This window comes from Phyllostomus hastatus, unplaced genomic scaffold (assembly GCF_019186645.2).
Source record: "Phyllostomus hastatus isolate PE091 unplaced genomic scaffold, TTU_PhHast_1.1 phas_scaffold_129, whole genome shotgun sequence".
NCBI classification, from domain to species: Eukaryota; Metazoa; Chordata; class Mammalia; order Chiroptera; family Phyllostomidae; genus Phyllostomus; species Phyllostomus hastatus.
In genome coordinates this window covers 15,100,916-15,115,395 of record NW_025334009.1, presented here as the reverse complement: position 1 = coordinate 15,115,395, position 14,480 = coordinate 15,100,916, and the positions used below count along the sequence as shown (strand labels likewise).

At 45.3% G+C, this 14,480-nt stretch overlaps 1 pseudogene; it reads left to right on the top strand.

Annotated features, from left to right (window-relative positions):
• Positions 1-1,814: 1,814 nt before the first annotated feature.
• Positions 1,815-3,319, top strand: LOC123830746 (annotated as a pseudogene).
• Positions 3,320-14,480: the final 11,161 nt, after the last annotated feature.

Here is a 14,480-nt window from a genome sequence, read left to right as displayed (position 1 = left end):
GGGAATTTAAGGGAACTGCATGTACAAAAGAGTAAAATATCTCACAATTTTTAAAAATTTTATTTATTTATTTTTAGAGAGAGGGGAAGGGAGGGAGAAAGAGAGGAAGAGAAACATCAGTGTGGGTTGCCTCTCATGTACCCCTCCCACTGGGGACCTGGTTGGAAACCCAGGCATACACCCTGACTAGGAATCAAACCGATGACCCTTCGGTTCACAGACCAGCACTCAATCCACTGAGCCACACCAGCCAGGGCAAAATATTTCACAGTTTTATCATTTCATGAAGAGCAACTGGGTTTGCCCTCTCTGAATATATCTTAAGCTCATAGATGCGTACAAACTCAGAGACCTGAAGCAACCACATGGGAAGGTCTGCAACTCAAACTCCCTAACTACAAGTGAGTCATGGCCGGTAGTCATGTCCTAGGCCAGCAGCATCTTCCTCGAGGAAGGTTCATCTTGACCTTAACTGAGCCTGTCTGGCTATTGTCTTTTTGAACCTAGGACAACATGCCTTTGGAATGTCACAGTAATCCCTGTTTTTTCAGAGCCCTCGGTGCACAACCTCCAACCAGAACACGAGACCCTAGAACCCTCTGTGTCCTTGGGTTTCCTGCCCACCACCTCTACGTGCCGTAAACGGTGTTCACTGTCCTGTACCCACCAGTGTAAAAGCAGTGCGTGTCTACTGTTTTCCTTCTCGTCCAGTCTCAGGGCTTTCCCTGCTTTGCTTTCTCCCCGCTCCCCAATCTATCACCAGTGGATGTCATGTAATCACCGTGTGTCTTCTCCTTTCATCCTAATGTATAAAACAAGGCGCCAAACTGCCATTTTCTGGAGCGTTTTCTCAATCCGTTGAGATTTCGCTTCCTGGTAGCTGTCATCAGTTTGGCTCAAATAAACTCATAAAAATTCTCTTCAGGTTTAGACATCTCTTATGTCGACAACTGATATTTAGAACTGTTTTTCATATTTTGGGCATACTTTTTTTTAAAGATGTGATTTGGGCCACAAGCCTATTTCTTGCAAATAAAATGTTAGGCTGTCTTCAATTATTTAATCTTCAATTATTTATGAAGGGTTTGGGATATACTGAAATAATCCACAGAATGCTAATGTTGATGTTAGCAGTGATGTGGGCGCTCAGTGCCTGACTTCATGCAGGGAGGATTTCACAGCACAGCCCAGGTGGTTTTCAGAGTACACGTATTAAAGCTGGCGACAGTGAGACAAAGGAAGAGCTTAAGACAGATGAGGCCAGATCCCAGCAACAGGAGTGAGCCTCGGTGGAACTGCCTTGGCCCTTTCAAAAGAAAGTCACAGAACCAGAAGAAGTGAGCCAGCTGGGCTGCATGGACTCAGGAAACAGGTTACCAAGGCAAAAGGACGGCCCTTGGAGTAAGAAAGCAAAGATGTGCACCTTAGGAAAGAAGGGGGGCCCTGGCCGGTTAGCTCAGTTTGTTAGAACATTGTCTCTGTATGCCAAGGCTGCAGATTCAATCTCTGGTCAGGGCACATGTGAGAAACGGTCAACGATGACATAAGTGGGTGGGGTGGCAGGTTGATGTTTCTCTTTCTCTCTATCTCTCTATCTCTCCCTCTCTCCCCTCCCTTCTCTTCTCTCTCTCCAATCAATAAATAAAAAATTTTTTTAACAAAGAAAGGTGGAAAGGTACAAGCATGCCCCAGAGAGAGAGTGCACACACACATTGGGTCCTTTGTCTTAAAGGTTTTCGTCTGTTTTCTAAAGGCAGGAGTTTTAGGGGAAGTCTCAGGACTATCTCAATAGAATATTCATCAGCTGTCCAGGTATGCCCTTTAAGGTTTGTGGTGTCTACTGATTGGCTGGCATTGGGGTAGGAGGTCTGTAGTCATTGCCTCTGGTCCTGATGTCAGCCGTGACATCACTTTGTCTGTTTTTGCTACTTTCCTGGGCCTGAAGCTGAAACTATAGATATATAGATATCTATATATAGATATATAGAAACTATAGGTAACATCTATAGTTTGTATTCACAAAGGTGATGAATACACACAGAAATTGACAGGAAAAAAATTATTTGCAGAGGAGGAGGAAGAAGAAGAAGCAAGACAGGCAGAAAAAAAAAGAAGAAGAGAGACAGAAAACAACTAAAAACTGAGGAAGAACTGGCAAGAAAGCTAAGAATTTTATGAACAATTTCTTTGAGAGAAAAGTCTCCGCTTCTTCGCTTCTTCGGTTGAATCCCAAACAAATCTGGCCCAGTCACAACCAAGCTGCAAAAGAAAAGTAAAAACAGATAAACAAATCCTGGAGATATTCAGAAGTAGCTGTCACTTAAATCTCAATTCGGGCCCGCATCACAGTGTGAAGTTGTGCAAGAGGGCAGGAAAAACTCCACGTCTAAGGAAGCTGACAGTGGTGATGTAAAGAGCCCTATGTGGCAAGACAGAAATTGGGGAAGATTGCCTACACCTTCTCTGCAGATATGCTCTGACATTCAAGAATGAGGTGTGGAGTCCTCAATAGCACCACCTATGCCTCGGTTATGTGCCGACGGTACAGAATGGTGCCTTGGAGGAGAAGTCGAAATCAAGACTGAGCAATCAGGATGAAGAATTATGTATTGTAACTCATGAGGAACCTGAAGCCAGGTTTCCTCTCTAGAGAGGCTGCAGTGAAGCCTTGTGGCGAGACAGAGAGCAGGCGCACTCTATCACAAGTAACTGGAAATAACACGCTCGCCTCCCGGTCAGTAAAGGAGATATTGCCAAAGGGAAAAATCAGGAGTCTTCGTCTGAAGCTGTTAGACATCCACACTTTTTGCTAAAAGGGAGGAAAGTGTTCCCCAAATCTTCCTCAGACCAAGGGTAGACAGAAACCAACTTTACCCCAACACTATTAGCGTTGGAACATCGACTTTTTGAGAGACATAAACAAGAAAACAGGAAAGGTTATTAGCATTACAGATCCTAAAAGAGGTGGATAAGGAACAAATGAAGCCACAGTGGCAAAAAGGTTCCTCAGATGAATGTCTGAGGCTCCGTGCGAGGCCCTCGCCTGCAGACAAACCGCTAAGTGGACAGAGGAAGAGTTCCAAAGATAGGAACCTAAAAAGATAAACTGATGGACAGCCTGCAAAAGACTCAGAGAGGCCCCCCAAAATGAACATTGGCAACCTTCTGTTAAGGTCCAGTTGAAACATTCAGTTAACGTTAACTGAAGAAAGATGTCAAACTCTGCTAGAGATTGATGTATCTAAAAGTGCTCATTCCCTACAGCCTAGTATGTCACAGAAGAGTATTTTTTCAGATGTTTCAGAGATGCACAGAGTAAAGCATGTGTAAAGGGAGTGTTTTAGAATCTAGTAAGACTGAATTGTGATAGTCTCTTTTTCTTTTTCTTTTTAAGATTTTATTTATTTATTTTTAGAGAGAGGGGAAGGGAGGGAGAAAGAGAGAGAAAGAAACATCAGTGTGTGGTTGCCTCTTGAACGCCCCCAACCAGGGACCTGGCCCACCACCCAGGCATGTGCCCTGGCTGGGAATCGAACCAGCAACCTTTTGGTTCACAGGCTGGCACTCAGTCACTGAGCCATACCAGCCAGGGATCTTTTTCTTTATAATTTTTTTCCTCTGCTCTGTGGGCACACTCATGATCTGTAATTGAAGGACTGCAGTTACAAGGGAGGAATACTCAAATGCACTTGTGCCGACGTCAGTCTCAAGCAAGAGGCCTGATCCTTTACTAATAATGATAACATGCTAAGTGTGACAATCCTCTGAGATAATAGACATAAAAATGCCAGGGCCAACTCCCCCAAAACCTTCAAATGCCGTTCTCTTACCCCCACAAAATGCATGTTTTATGGCCTTTGCTTACCTTTTTGTCCTGACTAGTAATCAAAGCAAGATTATATTATACCAAGTAGTAAAGGAATCGGGTTTAAAATTTAAGTTGTTTTTTTTTGGGGGGGGCTACTCTGTCATGTATTTGTAGATCACTTGAAATGCATCTTCCATAAAACTAATGTAACCTACTTTTTATCTTTTAAATCATTTTAAGCATTATATCACTTCCCTGAATTTAAAACTGACTAGGAGTAACATGAACTCAGAAAAACCAGGGTTTTCTGGAAAATGAAGATTAACTGACAGACAGAAGATGAGAGTCATGCTGCAGAAGGAGTTAAGAGTTGGATGAGGCTGAAGGGAGCGAACTGAAGTTTGGAAGTGCCGGAACTGAGTGGGTGATCAGAAACTGGGTCCACTGCCCTGGCTGGTGTGGTTCAGTGGACTGAGCGCTGGCCTGAGAACCAAAAGGTCACTGGTTTGATTCCTGGTCAGGGCACATGCCATCAGGGTGCCTGGGTGGGGGCGTTCAACAGGCGGGTGTATCTCTCACACCTGTGTGTCTCTCCCTCTCTTTCTCCCTTCCTTCCCTTCTCTCTAAGAAAAGGTCACCTCCTGGGGCATGTACTGGAGGCAGCCAATACCAATAGATATTTCTCTCTCACATCTATGTTTCTCACCCTCTCTCCCTCCCTTCCCCTCTCTTAAAATAAAAAATAAAATCAAAAGTGAAAACAATAAGAGTATTTTTTTAAAAGAACCTGGGTCCAGGATGGAGTAGCAGGTACAGCTAGGCAGGGCATTCTCCCTCACCCTTTGCTGGCTGAGTGACACAGAAGGCATTCGTGTTTTACAGCTCGTCACGCCCTGGTATCTGGTGGCAAAGATCAGAATTAGTTTCTAAATCACCAGAAATTTGGGAAATTCACATTTCTGTTAATCTGCTGTTCTGGTTGGGGGTGGGGAGGAGATTTACTGTAGCAGAGATAAATCACAATTTACTATGTTGTGGCAACTGAGACGTGAATAACCATGCGTTTATTTTGTTACATTAACATGTGTATTGGTCGTGACTTTTACTTGTGTTTATGGATGGAAATATTATGATACTTGGGTTTTGCCCTATATGACCCCTCGAAGTTAAATCACAGGCAATGATTCCATTTTTCAAATTTAACTTAAGAGACTATTAATCTTCGTTTCATTAATATGAACAACTCTGAGGAGACAAACATAATTTTAACAGCATTTCTGCTCTCTAGTTATTCATCCTCCTCAGGTAAAAATACAATAACATATCCTGGAGCAAAGTCTAGCTTAAATTTGTCAATATTTTTATGCATTTTTGAGGTTATTTTTCCTCCAGATTTTATAACTGACATTCTGTTCATCTTGGCATACTTAACGGCATCTCTTCCAATGTTGATTGGGTAAGTAATTATGGGTAGAATTCTGATGCTAATTTAAAATTTACTCTGCTCTTTCTCAAAAAAAAAAAAAGCAATTGCCTTCTGAGTAATGATTGTGCTGAAATGTAGTCGGAAACTAACAAAACTTGTCTAAAATAGACTAAAATTTATTTCTCATCCAACTGACATTTTTCTAAGAGCAATTTCAACTTTACATTTTAGGGAAGACATTGTTGGAACTCTTCAAATTAAAAGTTATGTAATTAAATCTTCCTGGAATAGCCCATGACCAAAAGGGGGGGTGGGGATAGTGTGATGTACTTAGGATTTATATATTTAAATCACGTATTTGCCTGTGAACAAGTCTTTCTGACTAAAGTTGGTGTTAAGATAAATTTTAATTTCTGTACTAGTTTTTCTGATAGTCCTAGTATGTATGCCTTTTTGTTGGAAAATAGTAAATGTTTTGTGTAAGTCACTTAAAAAAATTATTCTGGCACAGTCCCAGATGAATCACAGAATTTAGTGAAATAGAATTTGTTCTTATTGCAGTTTCACAGAAAGAAAATCTGTGTCTTCGCTCAAGAGTATGTCATGTAACTATTAGTAATAACAAAAAGAAAGTCATCTTAATTATTAATGCCTATGGTCAGTAGCCATATTTAACGGCTTGTCAAACCACAATTTGATGAATATTCTAAAAAATGTGCTCAGCTTTTATAACCTCCATGTTACCCAACATTCCCCTACTATTTTCAATACCATAAGACAATTTGAAATGTACAATAAAGCTCAGCAGGGTGTTTTTGGTGGAAACATTTTGGCCCAACTTGTCAAAGTCTGACGATCTTAAGAGCTGTCTCAATTACAAGAAGGCTTTCAAATATGCGTATTAATCTTATAAGGTTAATTTTTTTCTTAAGAGGAAGTCTTATTTTTTTTGAACCTAGAATTAATTAACTTGAACTTCCATGATCCAATAGGATTTAAAACCTGGCAAATCATGGACCCAGTCTTAAAGTCAGGAATTCAGTTGTGAAGTATCTGGCACCTAAAAGGCACTTGATACTTGAGGGAGGGAATGGGGTGGAGGGGTACCTCCTTGCTAATAAAAAGGTGATCACAATTCTGAATTGCAGCCAATGAATGCCATATTGGAAAATACCTAAGAATATTCAGATTCACATTTCATTGTGTTACAAGCGACAGTGACTTCCACAGAGAGTGTGATATAAGAGACAAAATTCCATTACAGGTATTCACACTGTTTATGACAGGTTTCCAGGGACATTTAGCCCCCGAGTGAGATTAGTTACCCTCAAGACAGTAAGTCATTGAAAGTTATTATTGGATTTTCTTACTGTCTTTCGTGCACAGAAGAGAGGAAAGGTGAGAAATTAAAATTTTCTACAGACATAAATGCCCTTCTCTCCAAACAACCTGAGCCTTCCTAAAAGAAAAGTAATCAATAATTAAAGGGTCCAATCAGTCACAAGCCCTGGAAGCAAAGAAGAATGAACACCAAGATTCCCCGAATGGAAGAAAATGATGCTCATTATAGTGCTTTCTGAGAAAATGAATAACTGCACTGCTGTGGGTCCACACAAGGAAGGATTTGAACTTGCCTCCAGCACATTACCTGATGCACTGCAATCATTCCATTAACCTTGGCCAAGAGACTGTATATGCCAACAGGTAACAATTGCAGGGTCAGTCTGCAAATTCAGTTTTGTTAAATTTACATTCATAGCCACACTGTGTCAGAGAGTGGCTACAAGAATGAGACTTCGTCAATGCATGCTAAGTCCATTTAAAACTACAAAAATCTACAAACTACAAACAAATGAAAATAAACACAGAGTATATAGCTACTCCAGAGCCTACCAAACTAAGTCAGTGTGTACATAAATTCACAATGTGATCCTGTTTGTTGGTTGCCACAAAGGCTTAAAATACGTGATCACGGGGCTTGCTCATGCCTGTGACTACAGTTCCTTTAGTTGCTCAGTTCCTGAGTGGCAGCAGCACCGACTCAGACCTCCCACCAGACGTGCAGCCAGCCCAGGCAGAGAGAGTTTGCAGACAGGAAGCGGGGAGGGGCAGGGCATACCATAAAAATATTTTATAGAAAAAAAATACCTTGCATTAAAACAAAAACCCTCACAAATCTAAAGGAATCTTACAAGTCATTGGTAAAATAGGATCAGACACTGATGTTCTTTTTTAATATAAATATTGACAAAAATAATGTTTGGAAGAGACTTCAAGAGAACGTCCACTCAGCCCTGACCAGTGTGGCTCAGTTGGTTGGAGCGTCGTCCTGCAAACTGAAAAGCTGAGGATTTAATTCCTGGTCAGAGTACCTGCCTAGGTGGTAGGTTCAGTCTCTGGCTGGGGTGCATAAGAAAGGCAACCAATGAGTGTTTCTCTCTCACATCGATGTTTCTCTCCCTCTCTTTCTCCTGCCCTCCCTCCCTCTCTCTAAAAAAAAAAAGGGGGGGAGAGAATATTCATTCATTCTCTCCCCAGTCTTCTGGCAGAAAAAGAACTCGAACTATCTTCACAGATTTAAACAGCAAAAAATTAGCGGTAAATTCATGAGACAGAAAAGAGAATAATGGTTAAAATTTTATCGTGTAAAATGTACCACTGTGACCACTTCTCAGTGCAGGGTCCTGTGGCATTAAGTACGTTCACACTCTTGTGCAGCCATCCCACCATCTTCGGGGGAGGGGCCACTCCAGGACGCAACAACCACCTGTCCTGAAGCTGGACCTGGGCCGGAACGGAGGCTGCTTTCGGCAAGCTCCCCTGAGAGGCTGTCTGGTCATAACTGATATTCAGTCTGACACAAATCAGCACCCCTCCCGGCCTCCTGCTGTGTGCTGGTCCTTGGGACAGGCTGTTGTCCTGACCTGGTCAAGAGCATAAAATAACTTTCCGTAACTGGTAGCACTCACGCAACAGCACCCCTGACCACCCCACCCTTCCCCCTATAGAATGGGTCCCCCAAGTGGCAGGGACCATTTCATGTTGCAGACGCCCAAGTCATGCCTCATATGTAAGTTTCCTTTAATAAGTTCTATAGTAATTGCCGGACTGGCGTGGCCAGCCTCTTTCTTTGGTGTTTCCCTGCCCTCTGCTTACGGAGGTAGACTTGCAGACTCAGGGCTGTTCCCTGGGGCTGTGTGTACTAACACCATCCACCTGCAGAACTTTCTTCGTCTTTCGAAACTGAAACTCTGTGCCCGTGAAACAATACTGAGCATTTTCTTCCCCCTACCCCAGCCTCCGGTAACTGCCACTCAACTTGTCTCTGAATTTGATCATTCTAGGTACCTCATTCTGTCACATACAGAATTTATCTTACAACAATAAAAAATTTGTAAGAAAAAATAAGAAACTATGTATTCTTTTCTGTTCCAGCTGCACTTTCCTGGACAGGCCACCGTTGTGTCTCATGCAGATGGTGGCAGTAGCCACATAACTGGCCTTCCTCCCTAGTCATGACACACCAGTGACCCACGCAGCCCTCCACTTCCACTCCGAGGTCCTTAAAGGTTTTCCGATTCCTGCAGAACCAAATACCAGATCCCCAGATTGCCCCGAGGCTAACACAGGGTAAACTGCCAGCACCCTCCTGACTTACTAAGATGCTGCTCCAGGGAATGACAGACATAGGCAGTGGGAGATACAAAGACCACACCCCAAAGTCTAAAAGGCATCCCACTAAAGGCAATGTGTTTGGACACTAATGGTAAAACACATTCCTAATGATACCCACGCGGCTCTCGGAACCATGGCCAGCCACGAAGAAGGTTACTTATCTTCTTAAGGGGATAACTAAGCATAACCAAACAGCTAAGCAGAAGTCCTACTAGTGCAGAGGTAAGCCGGCTTGACCTCAATGATTGACACTAACGTTGTGCCTAACTTCCCAGCAACCCGCCTGCCTGCATTGTTCACGTCAAATCTACCATCACTTGTTACACTCACTGCATCCTGGGAGGTGACTGTCCTCTCAGGCAGTCCCCACAGCCCAGTCAATGGTGGAAGAAAGGGTCACCCATGGACCCCACTTGACAGAGAGAATGGAAACTTCCAGCTCCCTAGGAGAGCTGGGCTGAGCAAACAGGAGACAGACATTGTCCTGAGGACTCAGAGCAAACACACTGCTGGGAAAGTTTTTTACATGAGAGCAAAAAAAATTTATTATGAAGTCTCTAAAATGCATGGAGGGACGTACCGGGGATCAGGGAGTTGCACTTAGGGAGTTCCCGAGACCTGTAGAAGGGGCTCTAGATAGAGCCTTTGGCAAAGCGCTCATTCCGCACGCACAGGAGGAAGCTGCCCGAATCTGGGAGGAAACCACCGGCAAGGAGCGGGGTGACCAGGTCTGAACCAGCAGAAGTGCTGACACGTGGGTGGGCTTCCAACAGCCTTGTGCTCAGTGGAAGAAGCCAGGCACGAAAGGCCATCTATCCGACGTACGTGAAACATCCAGAGCAGGAGAATCCACAGAGAAAGTGAGCCAGAGGCGTCCAGGGGCATGGGGGGAGGGGACAAAGGGGGTCTGACTGACGATGAACATGGATTTCCTTCTGTGGTGATGAAAATGGTCTGGAACTACACAGGGGTAATGGTCGCCCAAAATTGTGAATGTACCAAATAGCGCCGATGACAGATTTTGTTATGCTTATTTTGCCAGTAAAATAAAAAGAAAGCGGAGGCAGATTCTGAAGAAGCTGGAGGCCAGAAGCCATCAGAGGAGCGCACTTCTCAGAGCTGGCCAGCCGGCGCCACCCTGGAGGAAGGTGTCGGGTGCACCTCTGCAGATCTCATGGGCTTGTAATGATAATTGTTTCAATATATGAGGCGATCGTTCCTGTCCCTGTCCACTCCCGCTGCACGGACCTTCTCCAGACCAAGGAGCTACCTGCCCTTCGAGGAAGGTGGTTCAAGAGAGTCCAACCTTACCTTTGAGTTTCCAGAGGAGAGGCCCCCTTTGGCATACACACCAAAGGAGGTAGAAGGGGGTGGCCAGATCCATACCCCCAGCCTCTGGGGTTCAATGTTGGGGTAGATCTTCAGGAATCCTGTGCCAGGTGTGGAAAAGGGATGAGGGACAGTGATAAGATTATTTGCTGAAAGAACTTTATTTCTCCACTTTACTTGAAATAGCAATTCAACGCAGCCTTGTCATTTTCAGGGGAGGGAACCTGATTTTCAAGGGCACGAAGGAGTGAGAGAGAGATGTCAGATAGATGTGGAGGCTCCTGAGCGCAAGGAGCCTGGCTGTCACCCCCCTTATAAAGGTCCCGGCTTTATAAATGACTCTGTGGCTGGCCTGGCACAGAGCAAACCATAGTAGGTGGAAGGAGAAGGATGCCAACAGGCTCAAAGAGCTCCCTGAAGCCCCACAGAGGTGCAGGAGAGCAGCCAGCTGTTCCCGCGTCCCTGTAGAGGCGGCAGCTTTAGCTGAAACAGGGCCAGGGTCAGGAAGCCCGCCCTGCAGCAGGAACTGCACAGCCACACCCTGCTCAAGCACCATCCCAGGACAAAAGGGGAGCGGCCACTTGGCAGATGTCGGCTTGGACAGAAATCCGCCCGGAACCAGCCCCCTCCCCACTGTGCGTGCCCAGAGAAAGGAGGAGGGAGGGTGAGCTCTGCAGCCCAGACTGGCAGTGATTGCCTGGAACCGAGATTAAGTGCACACACCCAGAGGCAAGTTCCTGAAAGGAAAAGTAGATGGACTTATACAAAAACAAAGTTTTGTTTTTTTCTGTGATGTGTGTGTGGCTTTAAGATACGGTGACTGCCAAAAGGCAGCCCACATTTTTCACACGGTGGCCCAGTCTTTCCGCGCCACATCCTGAAGTTCCAATAGCTGGAAACACCCACGTGCTCTCACGCTTTGTCAGCACACCTGTGACGATTTTTTAAACGGCCACAGCCTCTCATGAAGAGGTGAGGGTCTGTGCCCTTTCCTATGGAAGAAGCTAGTTAACCTTAGTGCCTCTTTTGTAACCAATAGCATGTGGTGGGAGTGATACCACGTAACTTCCGAAGCTAGCTCAAAAGATGCTATGTAGCCTCTGCCTGGTTCTCTGCGAACTCTCACTTTTGGAGCCCTGAGCCGCCAAGTTAGAAATCTGACCATTCTGCCCTGGCTGGGTAGCTCAGTTGATTAGAGCGTCTTCCTGGTACGCCAAGGTTGCAGGTTTGATCCTTGGTCAGGGCACATACACAAACCAACCAATGAGTGCATCAAAAACAAAGCCATGCATTCTGTCTCTCTCCTTTCCTCCCTCCCTCTCAGGTCAATAAATAAAATACTTTTTAAAAAATCTGACCATTCTGAGTTCCCTACTTGGTAAAAAAAAAGACCAGGCCACACAGAGAGGGCCTCAGCTAGGTATTTATGCTGACAGCCCCAGCTGTGGTGACATCCAATAGCCAGGAACAACTGCCAGACCTGTGAGTGAAGATGCTCCCAGTTCATCCCAGCTCCCAGCTCCCAGCTATGGGGCCACCCCCATCCTTGTCTTCTTCCTAGTTAAGAGCCCCAGATACTGAGAAGCAGAGATGAGCTGTCCCTACTTTCCCGGTGCTGAATTCCTGATCACAGGATCAGAAGTGCTGCTCATTCTCAGAAGCCCAGCGTGGTCATCAGCCGTTCTCGGCAGCCCCCCCGCTGCCCCATCTCCCGGTCAGAATGGGTGCCCTGGCCAGGCTGCTGTGTGTTTAGTCCCAGGCCGCCCTGCCTGCCCCTTCTCCAAGGCCAGCACCCGGTGGGCGCTGATTTAACAGGGAGCCCTGCACACAGCACAAACTCAAAAATCACTCACTGGAAGAATCTTAATCCTCAGCGTTATTGGAAATAGTAATTTGATGCAGCCTCCGTTTGAAATTTGCAGGGAAGGGAATCTGATTTTAGAGGGCAAACTAGGCCTACCTCCAAAGAGAATGCCCTGCTTTGAAAAACTGCAGAGTAACTCAATTGTGTCTTCTTTTCAAAGTGGATTTGCAATGTGAGATAACCTTCAGTATTTAATTTGGCTGCACCCACATTTTGTCTGTGGCAAGTTTTCAGAATAAAAGAGGCCCCGCCTTCAAGACAACAAAGTGGGCTGAGCCATAAGCCTGTGTGAATGAGAACAGTGTGCATGGGGCACGGAGTGGTTTTCCAGAGGCGCTTCCGACTACGGTTCCCACAGGCTGTGGGCGCTCTGCAGAGAACCGTCTGACTCCCTTTCCGCACAGCCTCGCCGCCGGGGCTGCTCCCAGATGCCAGAAAACACGTGTGAGACCCTAGGAGCCAGGTTACACCGCTGCCTATCGTAAAAGTATATTTTAATAGCAGCTGTTGGGGTGATTATGATAAGAGCAAACTGATCATTGAGCTTAAGCTAACAGATCAATCTGCAAAGAAGATTGCAGAGCCTGTTGAGAAAGAGCCCGAGAGAGGGTGTAAAAGGTTGACCTGTGTGTACACAGCACCAGCCACCTGGAAGTGAAGACCAGATCAATAATGGAATGACCGTGAGCTTGGCTTTCCCCCCGAGGGAGTTCCAGACCGAGAGCCTTCGCGGCCTGCGGGCAGGATTCACAAGCATTTGTAAAAGTGGTGCCCACCTCTCCAGCTTGAAAACTATGCCAGCCTCTCAAATTTCACACAACGTCTTCCTGGCAGTGAGACTTGTGGTGTGGCCTCACAGTGAAGCCGAGCCATTCTCTCTCCCATTGTCTCTCACCCCTCGGGGCTGACAGCAGCATTAAACAAAAATGCAGGAAGGACTTTGTACGGGTGTGTACCAGGTGTGAGCAGATGAAGTCTAAGAATAGATGTATGTGATTCATATAAAAATAGAACCAGAATCTCGGCTCTATTGTTTGTCCTGAACCCACTTCCCTGTGGTTTCTTATTTATTACTTACAGTACAGAATATGTTTGCTCTGCAAAAATGAAGTCCTCTGTGTATAAAAAACACTGCTTGCTTTAAAAAAAAATAGGCATTCAGCAAACTCTGCTTTGGTTGTGCCCGTCTATTCCGTTCGCTCATCCCACAACCCCGGTGGCTTCAGTATTCCCACCGTTAGCCTCCGTTCTCTCTACCTTCCAAACAAAACAAAACAAAACAAGATCAGAGATCGATATCTGCACAGTAAATGAAACCCACTTAAACTAGTAACTCTCCCACTGCAACTGAAAGACTTGCAAAATGAGTCTTTTACAAAAAGTGGCTCGAGTGGTTCTATTCCCTGTTAAAACAATGTCTCTGCCACAGCAGGCAGATGGGAGAGTGGTGAGGACGGGGGAGCAGAGGGAGAGAAGGGGCCTTCCTGCTTCTGAATCGTAAATGTGTGGGACGGGCCCCCAGGCTAAACCAACCGGCCACCCATATGTGCAGTCAGCAAACATTCTCCACCCACCAGACAGGAAAGAGCATTTATTCTCATTTACAGGATTTCATGTGCTTCTTGCATGAAATCTAATGGGGTAGGTACTATTATCATCCCCATTTTATAGATGAGGAAATTGAGACAGAGAGGTCAGGTAAAACAAATGGACAGCTAAAAACAAAGAAAAATAACAGCAACAACAAAAATGAAAAAACCAAATGTACAGCTAATAAGTGGAGGAACAGGGAGGTGAACGCAGGCAGTCTGACCCTACCTCTGTTCCTCTAATCACTGTGCTGAGCGGCTCCCAGCAATTTTCCTTCCTTTCCTTTCCCTTCTCCTTCATCCTGATGACTCCCCTCCCATCTCCTTGCTCCAAATATCCAAGACTCCAAAGGTCCGGAACCCATTCTCATCTTGGACACCATTCCTGCAGCCTGGTTCTTTTCTCCACACCCCTAAACCCCCACTGCACTATCAATGGATCATGCCATTGACCCTGGGGTTCATGATATCTGCTCCACAGTGCCGACCCGCTCCGATCCCGTAGACCCACCATGGGGGTGAAGGGCAACATGGAACCTCACCCAGGAGAGGATCAGCGGAGGCACAGTGACTCAGCTCTGGAGCCTGAGAGAGAATAATCTACGCAAAGGAAGCGGTCTGTGACTACAATGACATTGACCTTTGACTGCCTGGACTTGCCTGGGTATGCTGGTGAGAATAAATCAAAGAATTGGTAATTCATGATGTTACCAGGAACTGAAAGCTACTGACATTCAAAACTCATCTAAGACTACTCTTAAGGTCTGTATATTTCACTGCATGTAAATG